Source organism: Podarcis pityusensis, assembly GCF_964106645.2.
Source record: "Podarcis pityusensis genome assembly, chromosome: 1".
In the NCBI taxonomy this organism is placed as follows: Eukaryota; Metazoa; Chordata; class Lepidosauria; order Squamata; family Lacertidae; genus Podarcis; species Podarcis pityusensis.
In genome coordinates this window covers 106012415-106030905 of record NC_138028.1, presented here as the reverse complement: position 1 = coordinate 106030905, position 18491 = coordinate 106012415, and the positions used below count along the sequence as shown (strand labels likewise).

The 18491-nt window shown below is 43.4% G+C and overlaps 2 long non-coding RNA genes across 2 annotated transcripts in view; one reads left to right on the top strand and one right to left on the bottom strand.

Annotated features, from left to right (window-relative positions):
* LOC308479650 overlaps positions 1–18491 on the top strand; it is a 142643-nt gene that overhangs the window by 97024 nt on the left and 27128 nt on the right. Inside the window, exon 2 of the long non-coding RNA XR_013987773.1 lies at positions 17969–18019. This is a non-coding gene — a long non-coding RNA (uncharacterized lncRNA). The remainder of the gene's footprint in view (positions 1–17968; positions 18020–18491) is intronic.
* LOC308479655 overlaps positions 1–18491 on the bottom strand; it is a 134186-nt gene that overhangs the window by 94052 nt on the left and 21643 nt on the right. The window lies entirely within an intron of this gene.

Here is an 18491-nt window from a genome sequence, read left to right as displayed (position 1 = left end):
CTAAATGTGCAAGCTCAGGAACTATAGTAACATTGGTTTCCAGCAAAAGATAGACTGCTGTAGCATTTTTTTGAAGAAGAAAAAATCCTTGAGGGGAAATCACTTTCTCGTAGAACTCTGTGTGAAATGTACAGTGGAAGGACTGAGAAATTATGTAAGCTCCCACAGTAATTCAGGGGTTACTAATGTGGCTTCTCCAGCAGTTCTGCTTATAGTTTAAAGCCTCTTCGTGGGAGCACATTATACACTGAGACAGAATGTGCTCTTAACTCCCATTTATACTGGGAGTGGTGGCCCTGGGGTCAGTGTGGAGCATTAGCAGAGGAGGGCTGCTGCTGAAGCGATTTCAAATAACGATGCTTTAACACCTACACATGCCATTCACTGCCACTCACAAGAACAGTTTGTTGTTTAAATCTAAAATCCATGGGCCAATTCATTCTGACCCCTGCGAAGCGAGCTCAGCATGAGGGAGTCGGCGAGGTCCAAATGTTTACAACTCTGCCTCTGCAGGAGTTCCTTCGCTGCTCTCCAGTGGGTCCTCATGGGATGGCACGAGTCACAGTTGGCGTGAGGAAAACCCAGCTGGTGGGAATCAGATCTTTCGGCTGCAAACCTCCACAGACTATCTGCTCCGAAACAATTTACAACATAGACAATACGAAATACAAGGATCAAATTACGAGGCCCCAGCTTTGTAGAGATTCCACGTTTTATACAAGAGAGCAGAGTCTCTAGGGTCTGGTTTTAAAGCAGTTGCAACGTTGTCAGGAAATTCAGAATGGAATCATCCCCCTCCTCAGTATGAACCAGAGGGTATGTCACACAAGCCAAGCACGTGGTCATCTGCCCAATACTGGTGCTGAGCTTCATAATTGGAGTCTTTGGAATATCAGCTCCAAGGCCCATTGTGAGCTAAGCCCCAAATCCTGTCAAAAATGGGCATAACTCAGCTTCAAACAGCTTTTGAGATTCTCCAGAGTGGGAATCACCATTTTGGTGCCTGCAGGTGCCAGTGTGCCCACCAGACCTCTTAAGGCACCCACAGATATTATCAATATATCCTGCTCAAATCCACAATGAATGAGAAGCTGTTTGCCCTTCCTGCTCTTCTTCCTGTTTGCATTGGCTCAGCCTTTCCTATATTGAACACGTCCCCTCAGATATGCCCTACATTTCATTGGATGTCAGGTAGACACCCACTCACTTTTTTCCAGAATAGAGGAGAGGCACAAAGAGCTGCTTTTTGTGAATGCAGCGATGGCTGGTTGTTGAAGGGCTAATGACCACACCTTTTATGCTTGTGTCTCTTTTTCTGCCTTTTCCGATGCGGCAGCCATTTTGTGTTACACCACAGCCATGCCACCATTTTGTGTTGGGCACCCGCAGCACTTTCTCAAAATACTAAATGTGCTCACTGGCCCAAAAGGGGTGGCATCCCCTGCCCCAGAGCCAGATCTCTCTTTTCTCAAGCTTTCCCTTGCAATGGGTGCAGAGTAACATATGAGAGGCATTTCCATAGCAGAGATATCAGTCTTCAGACATCCATTGTTGTCAAATACATCTTTCTGTGAATGGAACACATTTATGTTCGAACAACAAGACTCACCCTTGATGCCCCCTGCCACCACCCAGTGACAGGGGACTGTTTGGAACAGATGGGTGGGGGGCTTGCAGTTCTGAGAAAAAGTGGAATTCTTGTTGCACAAGCAAACTTCTGTTCACACTATAGAAAATATAAAGTCTATAGTTTTCTATTCCACTTGGCTCAACTGAGATCTATATAAAAAACTAGTTGTTTTACAAAAGTATAGACTATATGAATAAACATATGAAAAGAAGGGCGATAGGTTTCTCCAAGTATTTTTTGAGCTAAGTTAGTTTGTAAATAATTTGTAATTTATTGGGGCAGAAAAAGAAAAAAAATCTGGTTATTGACTGACAATAGCAGTCTTTCTTTCTTTCTTTCTTTCTTTCTTTCTTTCTTTCTTTCTTTCTTTTTTTCTCACCTGTACCTTACATTCATTTGTTGGACTAATCGCATGAAATTTCTTTTATCTACAAAACACTGTTATTCTCTCCCTCTCCCTCTCTTTCTCTCCCCCATGCTCCCCTTAAAGCTCAGATGTTTATTCAACTTCTCCTCCTCATGAATATCATGAATGACTCTGAAAACATATGGACTGTAAATGCGTCTTAGGTAAGAATTAACCATCTAATTCATTCTGGGATTCCAAATGTGTGGTATGCCAAGCCAACAACATCTGTTCCACTAAAATAATAAGTGGTATAAATAAAACAATGGATAACAAGCGGTGATTAGACCACATGGCTATATTGAGAAAGACGTGGGGAGTTAATAACAGGTAGGTTGAAGTTCTTGCAATGTTCGAAAGGGAGAGGGGAGGGGGGAAAGCTTTGGAATTATTTGAAGGGAAAAATATTTTAGCTTTGTCCCAAATAATGCATCATAACATTGAGGACTCAGCTACATTGGCAAAGAAAAAATGCTTTGTATGTGTTGTTTATGCATTATAACACTGTAACACCAGATGGCGCTGGCGAGTTTCTTTTTTGCCAACCCGATTTTTCATACAAAGTTTACAACACATTTAACTAAAGCACTTCTTTGATGTGTCTAGGTCTAGCCTGAGTCTCTGGCAGTGGGGCCAGAAAGTCTCATTAGCAGGAAGAACAAATCCTCTTTCCTTCTGGCTGTCTGGACCCCCCTAGAACTTCTTTCACTGGGCAAGTGAAGCAAATGACAGCATTCAGAACTTCATTTTCATGTCAACTATAGCCCATGAGTTAGATCCCTACTCCCATCATTCAGGGCTGATTGCCATGGTGGCTAGGGTCGAAGCAAATCAGACTCCAACAACATCTGGAGAGACACAAACTCCCCATCCCTGTCTCAAACCAATCATGTCGTCTTCCCACCCTCCGCAGAACACACTTTCCAGTGTATTGTCTCATTGGGAGGATACAGCAACAAACCAGAGCGACGCCACCAGCCTCTACTCGTTTGTCTTCAGCTTCCCCCTCCAGCTTCAGGCTCACCCCTGATGCTGGATGAATCGCTGAGCATCTCATTTCATCCTTCTTTATCCACGAGGTTTGCCCATGGCACACAAAATCCCACTGTTGAATTTTATTTGCAGCATATTGTTGTCATATCGGTTTCACCCTCCCCCAGTTAAATCATTGACCTTTTGTACGCCAGAAACATTTTGCTGCATCTGTGGGAGTTTGCTGCAGGGAGCAATGACAGTACAGGTGACAATCAACAGAGAAAGGGGGTACCAAGATTTATTTATTTATTGGGGGGTGGACTGTAGAACTAATTACAAAGTGATGATTTGAGGACCAAAGCCAACAATGGTAAGCCAGCTTTGTTGTTCTTTGCTGCACAGTACTCACAACCATACTGTTTCCTCCTAGCAACTTTTTCCTGCGCATGGGGAAATTTGGAAAGTGTTTAGACCCATGATTAGTCATTGATGTTATTTACTGTTGTGCAGGTTGGGGGAACAGATCACTGGATTTTGCATGGGTGCTGCTTTATGTAAGCATCTTGCCCAGTGCCTCCAAGCTGTTCACCTGTAGATCTTGGCCCCGTGGTCACTGAAGTGTTTCTCTAGCCTTCTTCAGCTATTCAGTCTATACATGCAAGGGCAAAACAGTATGGAGGCATGGGTGGGTGTGTTCTGGCTCCTCCCCAAGGCCTCTGGCAATCCCTGTTCAACCCCAGCCTTTGTGTGTTTAACAAAAAGGTCTAAACAGAACAGGTGTGTTTGAAGATGCTGTCCAATAACCTTCACTGCCAATTGTTGTTGTTGTTGTTTAGTCGTTTAGTCGTGTCCGACTCTTTGTGACCCCATGGACCAGAGCACGCCAGGCACTCCTGTCTTCCACTGCCTCCCGCAGTTTGGTCAAACTCATGCTGGTAGCTTCGAGAACACTGTCCAACCATCTCGTCCTCTGTTGTATCCTTCTCCTTGTGCCCTCCATCTTTCCCAACATCAGGGTCTTTTCCAGGGAGTCTTCTCTTCTCATGAGGTGCCCAAAGTATTGGAGCCTCAGCTTCAGGATCTGTCCTTCCAGTGAGCACTCAGGGCTGATTTCCTTAAGAAGGGATAGGTTTGATCTTCTTGCAGTCCATGGGACTCTCAAGAGTCTCCTCCAGCACCATAATTCAAAAGCATCAATTCTTCAGCGATCAGCCTTCTTTATGTTCCAGCTCTCACTTCCATACATCACTACTGGAAAAACAATAGCTTTAACTATACGGACCTTTGTTGGCAAGGTGATGTCTCTGCTTTTTAAGATGCTGTCTCGGTTTGTCATTGCTTTTCTCCCAAGAAGCAGGCATCTTTTAATTTCATGGCTGCTGTCACCATCTGCAGTGATCATGGAGCTTTTGTACATTGTACATTGAATGGGAGAGGCACAATCATGTCCGTTGCCTCAGGCAGCAAAATGATTAGGTACTGCATACAGTGGTGCCCCGCAAGACGAATGCCTCGCAAGACGGAAAACCCGCTAGACGAAAGGGTTTTCCGTTTTGGAGGTGCTTCGCAAAACGAATTTCCTATGTGCTTGCTTCGCAAGACGAAAATGTCTTGCGAGTTCCTGCTGGGTTTTTTTCCTCCCCCCCCCTTTTTCCCAAGCCGTTAAACCGCTTATCAGCTGATGGCTAAGCTGCTTATCAGCTGATCTTTAAGCCGCTTAACAGCTGATGCTAAGCCGCTTATCAGCTGATCGTTAAGCCGCTTATCAGCTGATCTTTAAGCCGCTTAACAGCTGATGCTAAGCCGCTTATCAGCTGATCGTTAAGCCGCTTATCAGCTGATCTTTAAGCCGCTTATCAGCTGATCGTTAAGCCGCTTATCAGCTGATCTTTAAGCCGGCTAAGCCGCTAATACTGTAGCGCTAAGCCTAAACCTCTAATGGGCTTGCTTCGCAAGACGAAAAAAACCGCAAGACGAAGAGACTCGCGGAACAGATTCTTTTCGTCTTGCGAGGCACCACTGTATTGGGAAGACTTTGTGGTATGGGCTTGAAGTTATGGGTAGCATTTATTTGGTGGCCTCGAGGTTTTGGCACCCTGCCCTCAAGGCAATAAGCATGGCAGGGGTAAATGTTGACTTCAATACCTTCTCTAAGTTTCATAGGCACTGCCATTTCCCAATCACATAAACAAATCTAGAGTCACTCTCTGAAACCACAAGAATAACTTTCAAACCTGAGAACTGAATGAAACTATATTTCGGACTTCACAAAAATCAGCCTTAAAAAGCACAACAGGGTTTTAGGGAAGCTTTGCAGTCCTTGAAAGCTTTTCCCGCTTAGATCAGGAGTCTTTGGTCCGTATTGTTCAAAGCAAGGGGCAGGCTGCTCAAGTCTGAAATGCTTTCTTTTTTAACTTGTTTATCCAAAGTCTGCTGTGAGTTATTATGACAACTGTGGAACGTTCTAGTCCTCAAGCCATCACACCCTTTATAAATAGCACTATCTAATTCTGAAGATGAGTGCAGGCACCTCTTATCTGTAAAGCATGAATGTGCTTAATGAACAAAGTTCCCAGTTGTCAAAGTTGCTGGAATGGTCCTGCTGTTGTTTTATTCAATGCTGATGTAGAAAAGTAGGAAACTGTCCAAAACAGGCTCTGCAGAGAAGTCAAATCCTTTCTGAAGATAGACTATTTGCAAATAAAAACATTTGTGCGCCTAGGTGATGGCGGCACTTACCGTATTTTTCGCCCTATAGGACGCACCGTCCCATAAGGCGCACCTAGTTTTTTGGGGGGGGGGAATAAAGGGGAAAAAGTTATTTCCCCCGCAGGCGCAGGGCTGGGGCGGGGGAAGCCCGAGCTTCCCCCGACCCCAGCCCCCAAACAGGCAGCTCTCTGCAAGCCGTGGGAGCCCAGCGCTGGCTCCCACTGCTTGCTGAGAGGTCCGCGAAGCCTGGACGCGCTGAGCTCAGTGCGTGCAGGCTTCAGCATGCAGGCAACTCTCCGCAAGCGGCGGGAGCCCAGCGCCGGGATACCGCTGCTTGCGGAGAGGTCCGCGAAGCCTGGACGCGTTGAGCTCAGCGTGTGCAGGCTTCAGCATGCAGGCAACTCTCCGCAAGCGGCAGGAGCGCTCCCGCTGCTTGCTGAGAGGTCCGCGAAGCCTGGACGCGCTGAGCTCAGCATGCACAGGCTTCAACATGCAGGCAACTCTCCGCAAGCAACGGGAGCCCAGTGCCAGGCTCCCGCTGCTTGCGGAGAGGTGCGCGAAGCCTGGAGAGCGAAAGGGGTCGGTGCGCACCGACCCCTCTCGCTCTCCAGGCTTCAGCGAAAGCCTGCATTCGCCCCATAGGACACACACACATTTCCCCTTCATTTTTGGAGAGGAAAAAGTGAGTCCTATAGGGCGAAAAATACGGTTGCTATCTGCTCTTGGGGAACAGGGATGGATTTATTTACTGGGCTTGAGGGAATATTTTAGTTCAGAAAGACAAATGTGCTCCCCAGAAGCTTCCGAAAATAATACAGAGTGAAAAAGTATGAGTATGTTGGAGAGAAGAGATTTTTAAAAGCCCATTTCATAAAGGGAGATATAAGGTCTAACGCTAATCTGGCATGATCCAACAAATGTTAAGCACTTTTAGCTCCCAATTATTTGGTTGGTTTTAACTCTTATTAGTCCTCTCCTGTTGAAATCATTTAACTTTAAAAGGCTTAACTTTGGCTGGATTATTGATACCGTCGGTACCTTGAAGAGTCTTTAATGTGGGAAATTATTGGGCTGTTCTTATTTTTATTATGTATTTTGTCTTTTTATATTCTGATTTTATGTTGTAAACTGCCCTGAGACCTGTGGATATAGGGCAGGAGGCTACTACTACTACTACTAATAGCTACAGTGTTAAGTAAGAATTGGAGTGGAGTGGAAGAAGCTCCCACAAGAGTCAGTGGTGGCCAACAACTGACAACAACAAGAGGATTAGATAAATTAATGGAGGAGAAGGCGATCAGTGGTTACTAACCATGATGGCTACCAAGGTACCACAGTAGTAGTAGTAGTAGTAGTAGTAGTAGTAGTATACCACCCTGTACCTGCAGGTCTCAGTGCTGTTACAACATAACATCACAATACAAAAACACAAAATACATAATAATAATAATAATAATAAACAACAACAACAACTCAATAATCGCCTCAATCCCCAACATTTTAAAAGGGCCTGGATGACAATCAGACAAAGGCCTGGTTAAAGAGGAACGTTTTTGCCTGGTGCCTAAAAGTGTATAATGAAGGCACCAGGTGAACCTCCCTGGGGAGCTACCACAGAAAAGGCCCGTTCTCATGTTACCACTCTCCACACCCCTTTCGTGGTGGAGGCAGATGAAGAAGGGCCTCAGAAGATGATCTCAGCATCCAGGGAGGTTCATTTGGAAAGTGGCAGTCCTTGGTATTGTGGTGCTGAGTTGTTTAAGGCTTTATAGAGTAGGCATCCTGTTGCAGATTTTCATCCCCCAATGTCCAGATAACTGAAGGAAGGTTAGCAATAATGCTAGGCAGCAAACTGTACTCTCACCCTTGCACAATGCTAATCACGTGGGAAGAAGTATTCCTGAACCGGGCAATCTTCTGTACTTGATCAGAGTGCGCACGCACAACCCTTGCCTCTTGGGTCTGTTAATCTATTTTATTTTTTAAAAAACATCTTTATTACATTTTCAAAATTTACAAAACAAACATACAGAAACTGAATAGTAATAAAATAAAAAAATTGAAAAAGAACAAAAAAGAGAGAAAGAAAGAAAGAAAATATTTGTCAAGTATAACATTTTTTAAGGAGTATGAACCATAATTTGAATACAGTGGTACCTCGGGTTAAGTACTTAATTCGTTCCAGAGGTCTGTTCTTAACCTGAAACTGTTCTTAACATGAAGCACCACTTTAGCTAATGGGGCCTCCTGCTGCCGCCGCGCCGCCGGAGCACGATTTCTGTTCTCATTCTGAAGCAAAGTTCTTAACATGAAGCACTATTTCTGGGTTAGCAGAGTCTGTAACCTGAAGTGTATGTAACCTGAAGTGTATGTAACCCGAGGTACCACTGTATTCTATACACAAATTTCCTAGAAAGAAGGTACTTTCTTTTCCATTTTACTGGTTTGAGTCCCTTATAAATTTGTTGACTTCCTTCTATCTCTTTGCGGGTCTGATAAATCTAACAAGGAAGGAAAACTCCTCCATCAGCTACTGTCACTGATTTTTATTTGCTATCGTACTTTTTCCACCCTTCTGATAGGGTATCAGCCTACTAGGAAGAGTGGTAATGAGTTACCACTACATGCCATTGCAGGGCTAATAAGCAAAGAGAGGTAATTTGGAAAGTTGTCGAGACAACAGCTGTTACTAAGTTACAATGGTCCCACTAAGGGAACGTAACAAACATAGATTGACTCTGCTGGTTTTCTGCCAGGAGATTTGGGGTCAAATTAATGAATGCCCCACTCGGTTCCCATCAGTAAATCTCTTATGCTCCCCAATTAAGTGGCCCTTTGTGGTTCTCCAGCAATAAGACTTGGTTGCTGACACGCTTTAGCATATATTTTAATAGCATATTGTGTAGATCACAAGCCCCCACATTCTTCCTCTTTAGTAATGAATAATAAAAAGGAGGCAATTTCGGAAAGGCTTTCCTGCTACACTCTCATCAAGCGCTGTCATTAATATTGTCCTCGCAGAGAGAAGAATAAAAATGGCTATTATGCAAAGTGAGTAGCAGGATTACTTATTCCAGCGAGTTATTACTTCAACAACCTAAAGACGTGTCCTATAGGTTCTATAAAAATACCATGACCCCAAAATGTACCTGAAAGGCAGGTTTTGCGGTGGTTAACAAAATGCTTTCCTATTCAGTTACACACTAACAGCCAAAAGATATATTTCACGGGAGATAAAACCAGCCTAGCAGAACATGAGGTATAAAATTTAAATGAGGGTCATGCAACAAATGTAGCCATCGTCAGGAAAAGCTAATGCAACATCATTTGCCTGGTAGTAAGTACGGCACAGGAGCTAAACTTAATGGAAGAAATGGGCTTAAACGTTAAAGGGGCTCAAAACGGCAAAATGCCATTTCGTATTTCAGCAGGGTCAGGGGAGAGATTCTCCACAACATCAAAAGGCTCGTGGCTATATTCAAGATGAAATGAAATTACCCACTCTCTTTGTTTTGACTATATATATTTTTGTTCTTAAGGATAGTAACATTACGAACACGGTCAAATAATCTTCCTTTCTTTTATAGAAAAGGGGTACCTGCCTTTGTGGTGCATAGCTACTACCTGGGCCCAGTCACCTTTGTTTGGAGCAATAATCTGTAGGAGATGGGATGGTGGGGTGGAGACACTCACCTGACCTCCTGATAACAGAGTCACTGCTGCTTACAGGGGAGGGGAAGGGGAGGTCAGCAAGGCAGTGGGGGGGGGGTCAGCATGATGCAAACGCACTGGCAGAGCCAATCTGGTGCTCCTGCTGGTGACGCCACCAGGCAATAGAGGCTCAACTGTCAGGAAGTCAGGTGACCACTGTTGCCCACTGTGCTGTCCACAACTGTCTATAGTGCCTCCATGTATATAACAAGTGCATTGGTCAGTGTGAAGAAACACACTAACAAGGATCTTCTTATGGTCCTGACCTGCTGGTCTGGTTCTCCTATAAACAAAGGATCATTCATTGCACAGCTAATGCCAGTCTCCTCGTCATTCACACAGCAAGCAGAGACGAATTGGGACTGTGGCTCAATCAACCTATGGAGAATTTGTGCAAACCCCAATGTTTTCTTGATTCTGGGGTGGGTTGAGGGCCTTTGCTTCCAGTGCTTGTTGCTTCACACTAAGCCTGCCCAGACATGCCCTCGAGGAACCACTTTTGTCTCCCTACACTGCATATTGTTATTTTCTGTCTATTCTTGTTCCTTCTCTGGGGAAACCTCCAGTCACTCTCAATCATTCCCCTTCCTATCAACCAAGCAGATGATTCTGAGTGTGCAAAAAACGTACGAGGGAAACTTATCACTTGTCAGGCGGCGTACTCTAGGGAAGCCAGCTCTTTGTGGTGAGGCACGACCAGTTCTTCGTAAGTGAAGAAAGAAAAGAACGACCTCCTACCTAACTGCTTTCAATACAGTGAATCTGAAAGGAAGGGGGGGAATAAGGGTGAGAAAGGTGGGGCGGGGGAGAATTGTAATCTCAGAAGAAATTTACATGTGGTAAGAGACATGGATAGGGGTGGAGATGTGAGAAATAATTTCATTCAGTCCTGTTTTTAAAGTGCCCGAATTTTGGGTTTGATTGGCATTGATATGAGTGTTTCAGGTGGTTCTAGAGTGGATTTGAGACACAGGTGGCAAAAGGTGTCTCTTTCTCCATCCTGGTGCCCTTCGGGTACTTCTGAACTCCAATTCCCATCAGCCCCAGCCACCATAGCCAGTGGTCAGGGATGATGGGAGTTGTAATCCAATGAAATATGGAGGCCCCTAGGTTGGGGGGAGGGAGGCTGCTGTAAAGAAATCAACCAAATGTTTTGTTGTAGCCCAGCTGGGATCATCTTCAGTTGGGGGGTCTGAGTACCAGAATGCAGCCTAACCTAGAGGTAAATCACAACAGCGGCTAGACCCCTATACAAATAAATGGTAACAAAAGATAATTGAGAACTGGGTCTCAAGGTCTTCACAATTCCTAGGGTTGTGAGCTAGCTTCCAGCAATTTGACGTCTGCTTTGCATGCAGTGCATTTCTTAACCGCTTCATTTAAAACGCACATTGATGTTCAAAACCATTGCACATTTAGGATTATTTAGTTATTATTTAAAACATTAAGAGTATTCAACCATAAATTGTCAGATTAAGCCAATCACTAGCAAAATTAAGGTAACCTCTCCCTCACCCCCTGTGAATGTAGATGTGTTGTGGGTTATGTGGACCAAAGGAAATCTGGGCACGGATTGGGAAGATCAAGCATGTATTTCAACAACCATTCAAAGTTTTCATCTGGGAAATCTGATCTTGTATATTCAAAACTGAAACTCTGCACAACTGCCTCCAAAGAAGGTTTAATTCGTTTCTTCCTCACTTAAAAGGTTATCTCATATTTTCTTAAAGTCTTGCATTGTGAAAACAGGTTTGTGCAGGAGTTCTCTTTTTCCATTTTCCATGTAACACATTCTCATTAGTGAAGCTTTGTCGTAGTAGGAGATCAGATCAAACTAATCCTTTGCAAAAGATGAATTATTTCTATCAATACTTTGTCCCATTTTGCTCTGGATACATGAAATGTCTCTCAGCAGAAATTATATGTTGGGCATGCCTGGTCCTGTTGCACTCATCTGTGTATTTGATTATAGCGTCTTTAGAAAATATCTCCGCCTGGAAACAACTTTGTGTTTATTATAGTCATTTTTGTTTATTGAAAAGAGATTTTCACACCCTGTTGTCAGTGTGTGGCAGGAGAGTCAAACATTAAAGCTGATAATACGATTTATGGAAAAGTTATTTAGTCTTGGCAGACTGTTTTAAAACCAAGTCAGTCCAATATTCTTTATCCTTAGTTCTGGGTTGATGAGTTACACAATTCATATACCGCTTGTTATTGCTGGCCTAATCAGTCAACCGGCTTGGCTAGTAGCTCATGGTGATCTTTTCAAAATGAGCATTCAGAGTAAGGAAAACAAAGAAGAATGATTTACAGGGATTTCCACAGGCTCACCAAAAACCCGACTTTCATCTGCATCGCTTAGAAATAGCCTGGAATGGCAAAGTTTCACAAAATGAAGTATTATGTTTATGTGGATTTAGGTACAAGGTAAATAAGAAAGATGAAAGATAAAGCTGGAGAGAGATAAGGAGAAGTTCAATAAGATGGAGGAGAAGAGAACCAGCCAATAATAAGAATAACTATCTGCCAGGGCAAGATGCTGTGCCCCCCCCCTTCTTTAGGAAGCTGATGCAATAACAAAGAAAGGTACAAAGACTTTGGAGGGTTAAGGGTAAGAAAAAGTACCATTTTGACCTAGAGAACTTGTAGAACCCTGCTTGTGGTTAACGCTTAGCTGGAATGAAATAGTCAACGCAGCAATAGAGAAATTAAAATAATAATTTATTTGTCAGACAAATAAATGAGAGACACAGTGGTATATGGATACCAAAGCTCTGCCTACTCCAGCCCTGATGGCCAGCACTTATATTCCCTCAGCCCAGCCCCCTTGCTCCTCCTCTGGCTGCCTCTGTCCAATCAGCCTGGTTGAAATTCCTATTGGCTGTTTGCTAGAACCAATCATAAAAGATACAGCCATTTCCTATTACCTTTTATGGGAGACAAAGAGCTATATTTCCTTCTATCCATAAATGGCAGACAAGTAGCCATATATCTTACATTTGCCTCGACCAGGCACCTTAATTACCAGATAACCTTTTTGCCCTATTGCCCTATTGCCCTATTCACTCCAAAACAGATGGCTAATGGTTCTAATTTTATCTTAAACAGAGATCTTGGGTTCACCTTCTCACACACCATCAATGAAATAAGAATCTAACATAAGAATCTAACATTTCTTACTTTCTAAATCCTTTGCATAATTACATTTAAGCCAATATATTTCATACATAACATAGATAGATTTTTAGAAGGAAAGGCCTTTTCAAAGTAAAAAGGAACTTTAATAAAAACAGTTTCGAAAGCAGCCTCTTTAGTTTACAACTCCTTTTCCTAGCCAGCTGCTGTTCCCATTAGCTCTTGCCCTTTGACCTTATGAAAATATGGCTCGAGTCTTCTGTTAAACAATAAATTTCACTATTTACGAACTCTTAATTGTGTCTTTGCAGCTTGATTGTATTCTGTAATTTGTATGGTCAGTGTGACCTTTTGCTCCCAGCCTGTAATTTCCTTTTACAACCCTGAGGCACTCGTCTCCTGCTAATGCTACAAATCAGAGGGGCCCTCTTTAGGAAGGTAAACATCTGCCAAAGCACCCAGCCAGCTGCTTTATGCCTGGCATACAAACATTTGCAAATATATTTTTTAAGCTCATTTTAAAATGTAGGCCTTGATCTGATGCCTCAAACTCAGGTAATGAAGGAATAAAATACCATTTCCTGAACCTCTTATATTTGAACCATATTGACACCTATAAGAGTGCAATAATAGCTGATATCCCATAATTACATAACAGATAAACATTGTAGGGAAAGGAGTCTTTGGGCTTCCTGCAGTTGTTTTTCCTCTTTCTTAAAGCTGTGATGAGTTATCAATGGTGAAGGAAGTTGAAAAAAAGGAATCCAAGTGGTTGGGTAGCAACCACTTTTTGTCCGGGGAATCCCTGTCTATTTCCCCTTTACACCAGAAGTGGGGAACCTGTTCAGCTGGACAGGCTGTGATCCTTATCTCCCACCAGCCCCATGGGCCACATTTCACAGGTGGGTGGGGTTGCCCACCTGTCAATCACATGGCAGCATAATGACCTCAGGTGACAACAATGCCTTTGAAATGCATCTTTAGCGGAAATGACCTGGGGATGCATTTGCAAAGGCTGTGTCTCATTTTGAAGCGCTTTCACAAGAATCTGATGGGCATTGCTCGGGCCAACAGAAACTGATCTTGGCTGTTGGGCACCTTTGAAGTGCATTTCCAAGTGGTTTTAATAGAACCAGTGATGGGCACTATGTGACGTTGCCTTTGAAATGCTTTTCCAAATGGTTTCTCATTTCAAAACACACTTCAAATTGAAGGCCACACCTCTACCTGCCTCCCATCTACCCTCACATATGACATCAGGAGTGGGACAGGTAGGTATGGTTTGGGGGAAATGGCTTCATGGTCAAATTTGGACCCCTGCCAGGCCTCATTAGAGCCTATACTTTGTGCGTCTGGAGCTGACTCAAAGGGAAGTTGCTAGGCCTCATGAACTTGGATTTATTTTGATGCCTAGGCCCTTACACTCGCAAGCCAACCCTGAATCCCAGCATAAAGCTGTGTTTGTAAACAGCTATACCCAAGAATATGCATCCTCTTAAAAAACTTACCCCCCCCCCTTTTAGCCATGATTAGGAGGACAAATCTGATGCATTTTCCTCCTGTGTTCTGCTTTGTAACTGCTGTATGGTCCGTTAGACTGTTATGCTCAAAATTATTCTATCTATTGACCTTAACTAGCTAGGTTTCTCTCTCAGGTTGCTGGGGTTAATTAGAGTTCTGTTTGCTGAGCTGTAAATAATGCCTGCTGTTCAGAGAGTTCTTTCCCTGTAAAATGGATGAACATTTCAGCATGTTAATGTCTTTTGATTATGAAGATGTTGCTGTGGATTAGCGGGGAGGCAGAAAGAACAGCAGGGCCACGCTCGCCACAGGTGTGTGACTCCATTGCAGTCAACAGCAGTGAACTGGGAATGAACTGCAACTTCAGGTAGATTGGCCCAGAAAGGAAAATATACTCAATATAATGTGTTTATTTCAGTAACATGGCAATGAAATGAAAGGACTTCAGAGGTGGGGACACAACATGGGTTGTAATGTACAGTGCCCTAGCACTAAACTGAAAGCCGGTGCTGTTTTATTTAAAGCATAAATGGTTGTCGCGGTCTACCTGTGCCACTGCCGAATCCTTCATAGCTGTAGGTTTGAAAAACGCGGTGAGCAAAACAATCCAAAGTATAGGAAGGCAGTGTGATGTATGCCAGAATAAATTATGCCGTTCAAATGGGTGGGTTACAAGAAATAAATTATTATCCTTATTATCCCTCTTCCAAACTCCAGATGGGCAGGATACAAATAATAACAACTTCTTCTTCTTCTTCTTCTTCTTCTTCTTCTTCTTCTTCTTCTTCTGGAGTAGGCTTTGTGCCAGCTTAGCTGGCCCAAGCCTGGCAGAAGGAAAACAAGCCTTTAAAATAGGTGTTTGACTTACAGCATCCCTGTTTTCCAGAGTAAACACTGTGTTGAGACATGTAACCAAACTCCATTGAGTCTCGAAAAGGAGTAAGTCTCCCCTTCCATGCCATGCCCACCTCACACACCTGGAACAACCCATTTCTGCCCACCGCCTTAATAAGCCTTAATGCAAGTGGCTGGACCATTGGACAACGCTGCCTAATTTATTCTGTGGAGACAACATGGCAGGGGGTGAAATTTTTAATTATGGGCAGAGGAGGGAAGTGGGAGCTGTAGTTAGCAACTGAAGGGCATTTTGCATGAAAGGATATTAGTTCTTTCCTGAAACGGCGCACTTGTCATATCAAGGCCAGCAGATGACCAAAGATCATGTGTCTGACTGGCTTTATTAAATTGCTACTGGTCTGCTAAGGATGTGAAATTTCCTGCTCAGTGGAAGCGAAAGCCAGTTCTCACATCTTTTACTGTGATCAGTACAGCCAATTTTTGATCTACTGCTGTTTCATAATTACCACGAATGCTTTGTGAGTCTTCCATTGTCTGCTGGAAATTAAGCAGTTTGTGTCTGCAATGCTAACAATGTAATACAGGTGTAATGAGTAATGTGTGCAAAACAGAGGCTGTGGATAACACTTTCTTATATGCCGTGAGTTCTGGAATAGCAGTGGTTCACTGAGAAGGAACTAAGAGAGCCCTAGTTTGGTGCAATACTTGGAGTGTTAAACTACGACTTGGGAGACCAGGGTTCAAATCCCCACTCAGCCTTGAAGCTCACTGGCTGAGATCTTGGGCCAGTCTCAGCTCCTTAGTCTAACCTACCTCAGAGAGGAGTTGTGAGGATGAACTGTTGAGGGTGGAGGGAGAATATGAAAACCTAAATATCCCAGTTTTGCCCAGGTGACAGCTTTATACCAGGCACCCCCAAACTCGGCCCTCTGTATGTTTTGGGACTACAATTCCCATCATCCCTAGCTAACAGGACCAGTGGTCAAGGATGATGGGAATTGTAGTCCCAAAACATACAGAGGGCCGAGTTTGGGGATGCCTGCTCTATACAGACGTTACTGCCACTGTGAAAGTTTCAAACAAGGGGGAGGAGAGATTCCCTCTAACATGGGTCGAACCCCGTGTGATTATGTATACAGAAAACATAATATGTTTAGAACTTTCACAAAGTAAATAAATACAGTGACATTTCTCAGATTTGTTGGCATGTCTGTGATCATGCAGTGAAAGCCGCCTGATCCTTTGACTCAAACACATTTCCTTGGTTTTACAGCAGGTAAATTTCCCTGATTTTCCTGCTAGCTACAAAGGAGTGTATTGAAAGCTAAGGCACATGGGCTTCAATGGTTCATCCTAATACAGTTTACTTGGCATTCAAGTTCCACTGAAATCACAATGCCCTTCTTCAAAATAAATGCCTGGGTGTGGTGTTGACTGTACATAAGAGCCTGATCTGTGGCCAAAGCTGTCACACAGCCTTTTCTGCAAAAACACATTTTACTTTTTGAGTTTAATTAGTTTGTCAGATTTTTCACTTTGTGGTGGTGTATATACAGTTTTTGTCTATAACGCTTTACTGTTCTTTATCACCATTTCTTAAAAAGTGCAGGTTAGTTGCTTTCCTTTTCAGAACCAGTGACAGGCCATTCATTGTTTGACACCAATTTTTCAATGAGAAATGTTCCTTCTTCTGTTCATGCTGTTCAAAGTGCTTTGGAGGGCATTGGAGACATCTGTGAAGTGGCTTGTGGGACTCTTTTCTAATGAGCAGCTTCCCTTCTCTTTCTCTTTTTCTTCTCCCCCCCCCCCTTCCTTTGCCAGTTCTTTGGTTTCATAGAACAGGAGTTGCTAATTACAAGTGTATCCCTGTGTCAGATATGTGATCTTCCCAGAGTTGTCATGTCGTCTGTGGCTTGTCTGACTCTTACAAGAGCGACTCTTAAAGGACGTGGAGCTTTGATTGTTGACTTTAAGCGCTTCTTGTTTTCGTTATACATAGGCATGAGTGACAGACATTAGCATTTATTTTAAAGAAAAAGAAAACACAACCCCTGTTTGAATTAATTATCTATTTTACATAGGCCAGGTCCAAAAACCTTGTGAACCTGCCATGCTAGCATACACAGCCTACCAACCATGCCATGTGGCTTTTTAGGGGTTTGGCAGCATGCTTGTCCCGTATGGGTTGCAAAACCAGTGGTCTTTATTCCCTCCAGGTCCTTGGCAGACCGTTAGACATGGTGGATGGGGTAGTGTTTCATGTGTTGGTCAGAACCTCATTTGCACAGGCCTTGTGCAACTGATACATTCATCTGTTGTGTAATTTGCAAGGGGAAAGGCCAAAGCAGCTACAAAACAAATGGTAACAGTTACTGTGCGGAACAGAGAAAGTAGCAGTTTGGTCCTATACAACAGGGCTGATGGATCTGAAGAGCAGAAGTTTGCAGTGTTCCTTCCCATCGTGGCATGGGACATTTACCTCCCCATCTAACCAGGGAGGGAACAAGGGGGAAAATGTTGCCCTTCCTCTCTCTGGACAATCCACTTTAGCAACCCCAGTTCGGCTGCTGTCACAGATTCTGGCACCACTGGTGGTCCAGGAGAAAAGGTAATCGACATTGTGCCCTCCAGGTGTTGTTGAACTCCATCTCCCATCAGTCCTAGCCAACATGGTCAATGGCCAGGGATGATGATTATTGTAGCCTAACAACATCCAAAGGACGCCATGTTGACTTGTGCCACTGCAGCGAAAGTGGCATAGTGAGATTGACTAGAGTTAGACATTCTGCTCCTCAATAATGTATCCTCTTACTAACATTAATTCACATTATTGGTCTCTTACAACAAGGAAATGCATTTTCAGGACTACAAAGCTGACCTCGTGCTGAGCGCAAATGAATGCATGCTTTATTTCTCAGCTCCAAATCTGATCAGTAGATTCATCCTATATGTACAAAAGACATTTATTGGACTCAATTTAATTATGACTAATTGTGTTTTTGTTTTTTGTTTGCTTTTAGATTTCCAAAGACCAGGATGGTGGTGTGATGTGCTGTTCAGCACTTGGCATGGTAGGTTTAAATGGTGTAACATACATCTAAAAGTCTGGACATTTTCCTATGAAGGTTGCTAAAAGTTATTTGAAAACTTCGTGTGGCTGACGCCTCATTCCTTACCCCTCTGCAATGTCAGCTTAGTGCAATATTTTGCTAATTGGTCTCCTTTATCTGTCTTTTCAAAGGCTTAAGTCAGGAAAAACTGATAACAATGTACCTTTCTCAAGGGCATGTTTGTGTGATTTCTAGGAAGAGGAATTCCTGAGTTTATCACCAATTAGTTCATCAAACGCCAGTCAGAACCTGCCAGGCACCTAGGGAAAAGGGGGTGTTAATTGAAATAGCCTGTAATTACCCTAATTCAGAAGTGAGATGTTCCCCATCAGCTTAAGCTTTTCGTTCCTGCTTTGTTCTGCACCTGTGTGAGTTCCCTTCTGCTCCTTTCTTCTAGCTACTTAAAGCTGGAGTGGAGTGGGGTGTCGTTTAA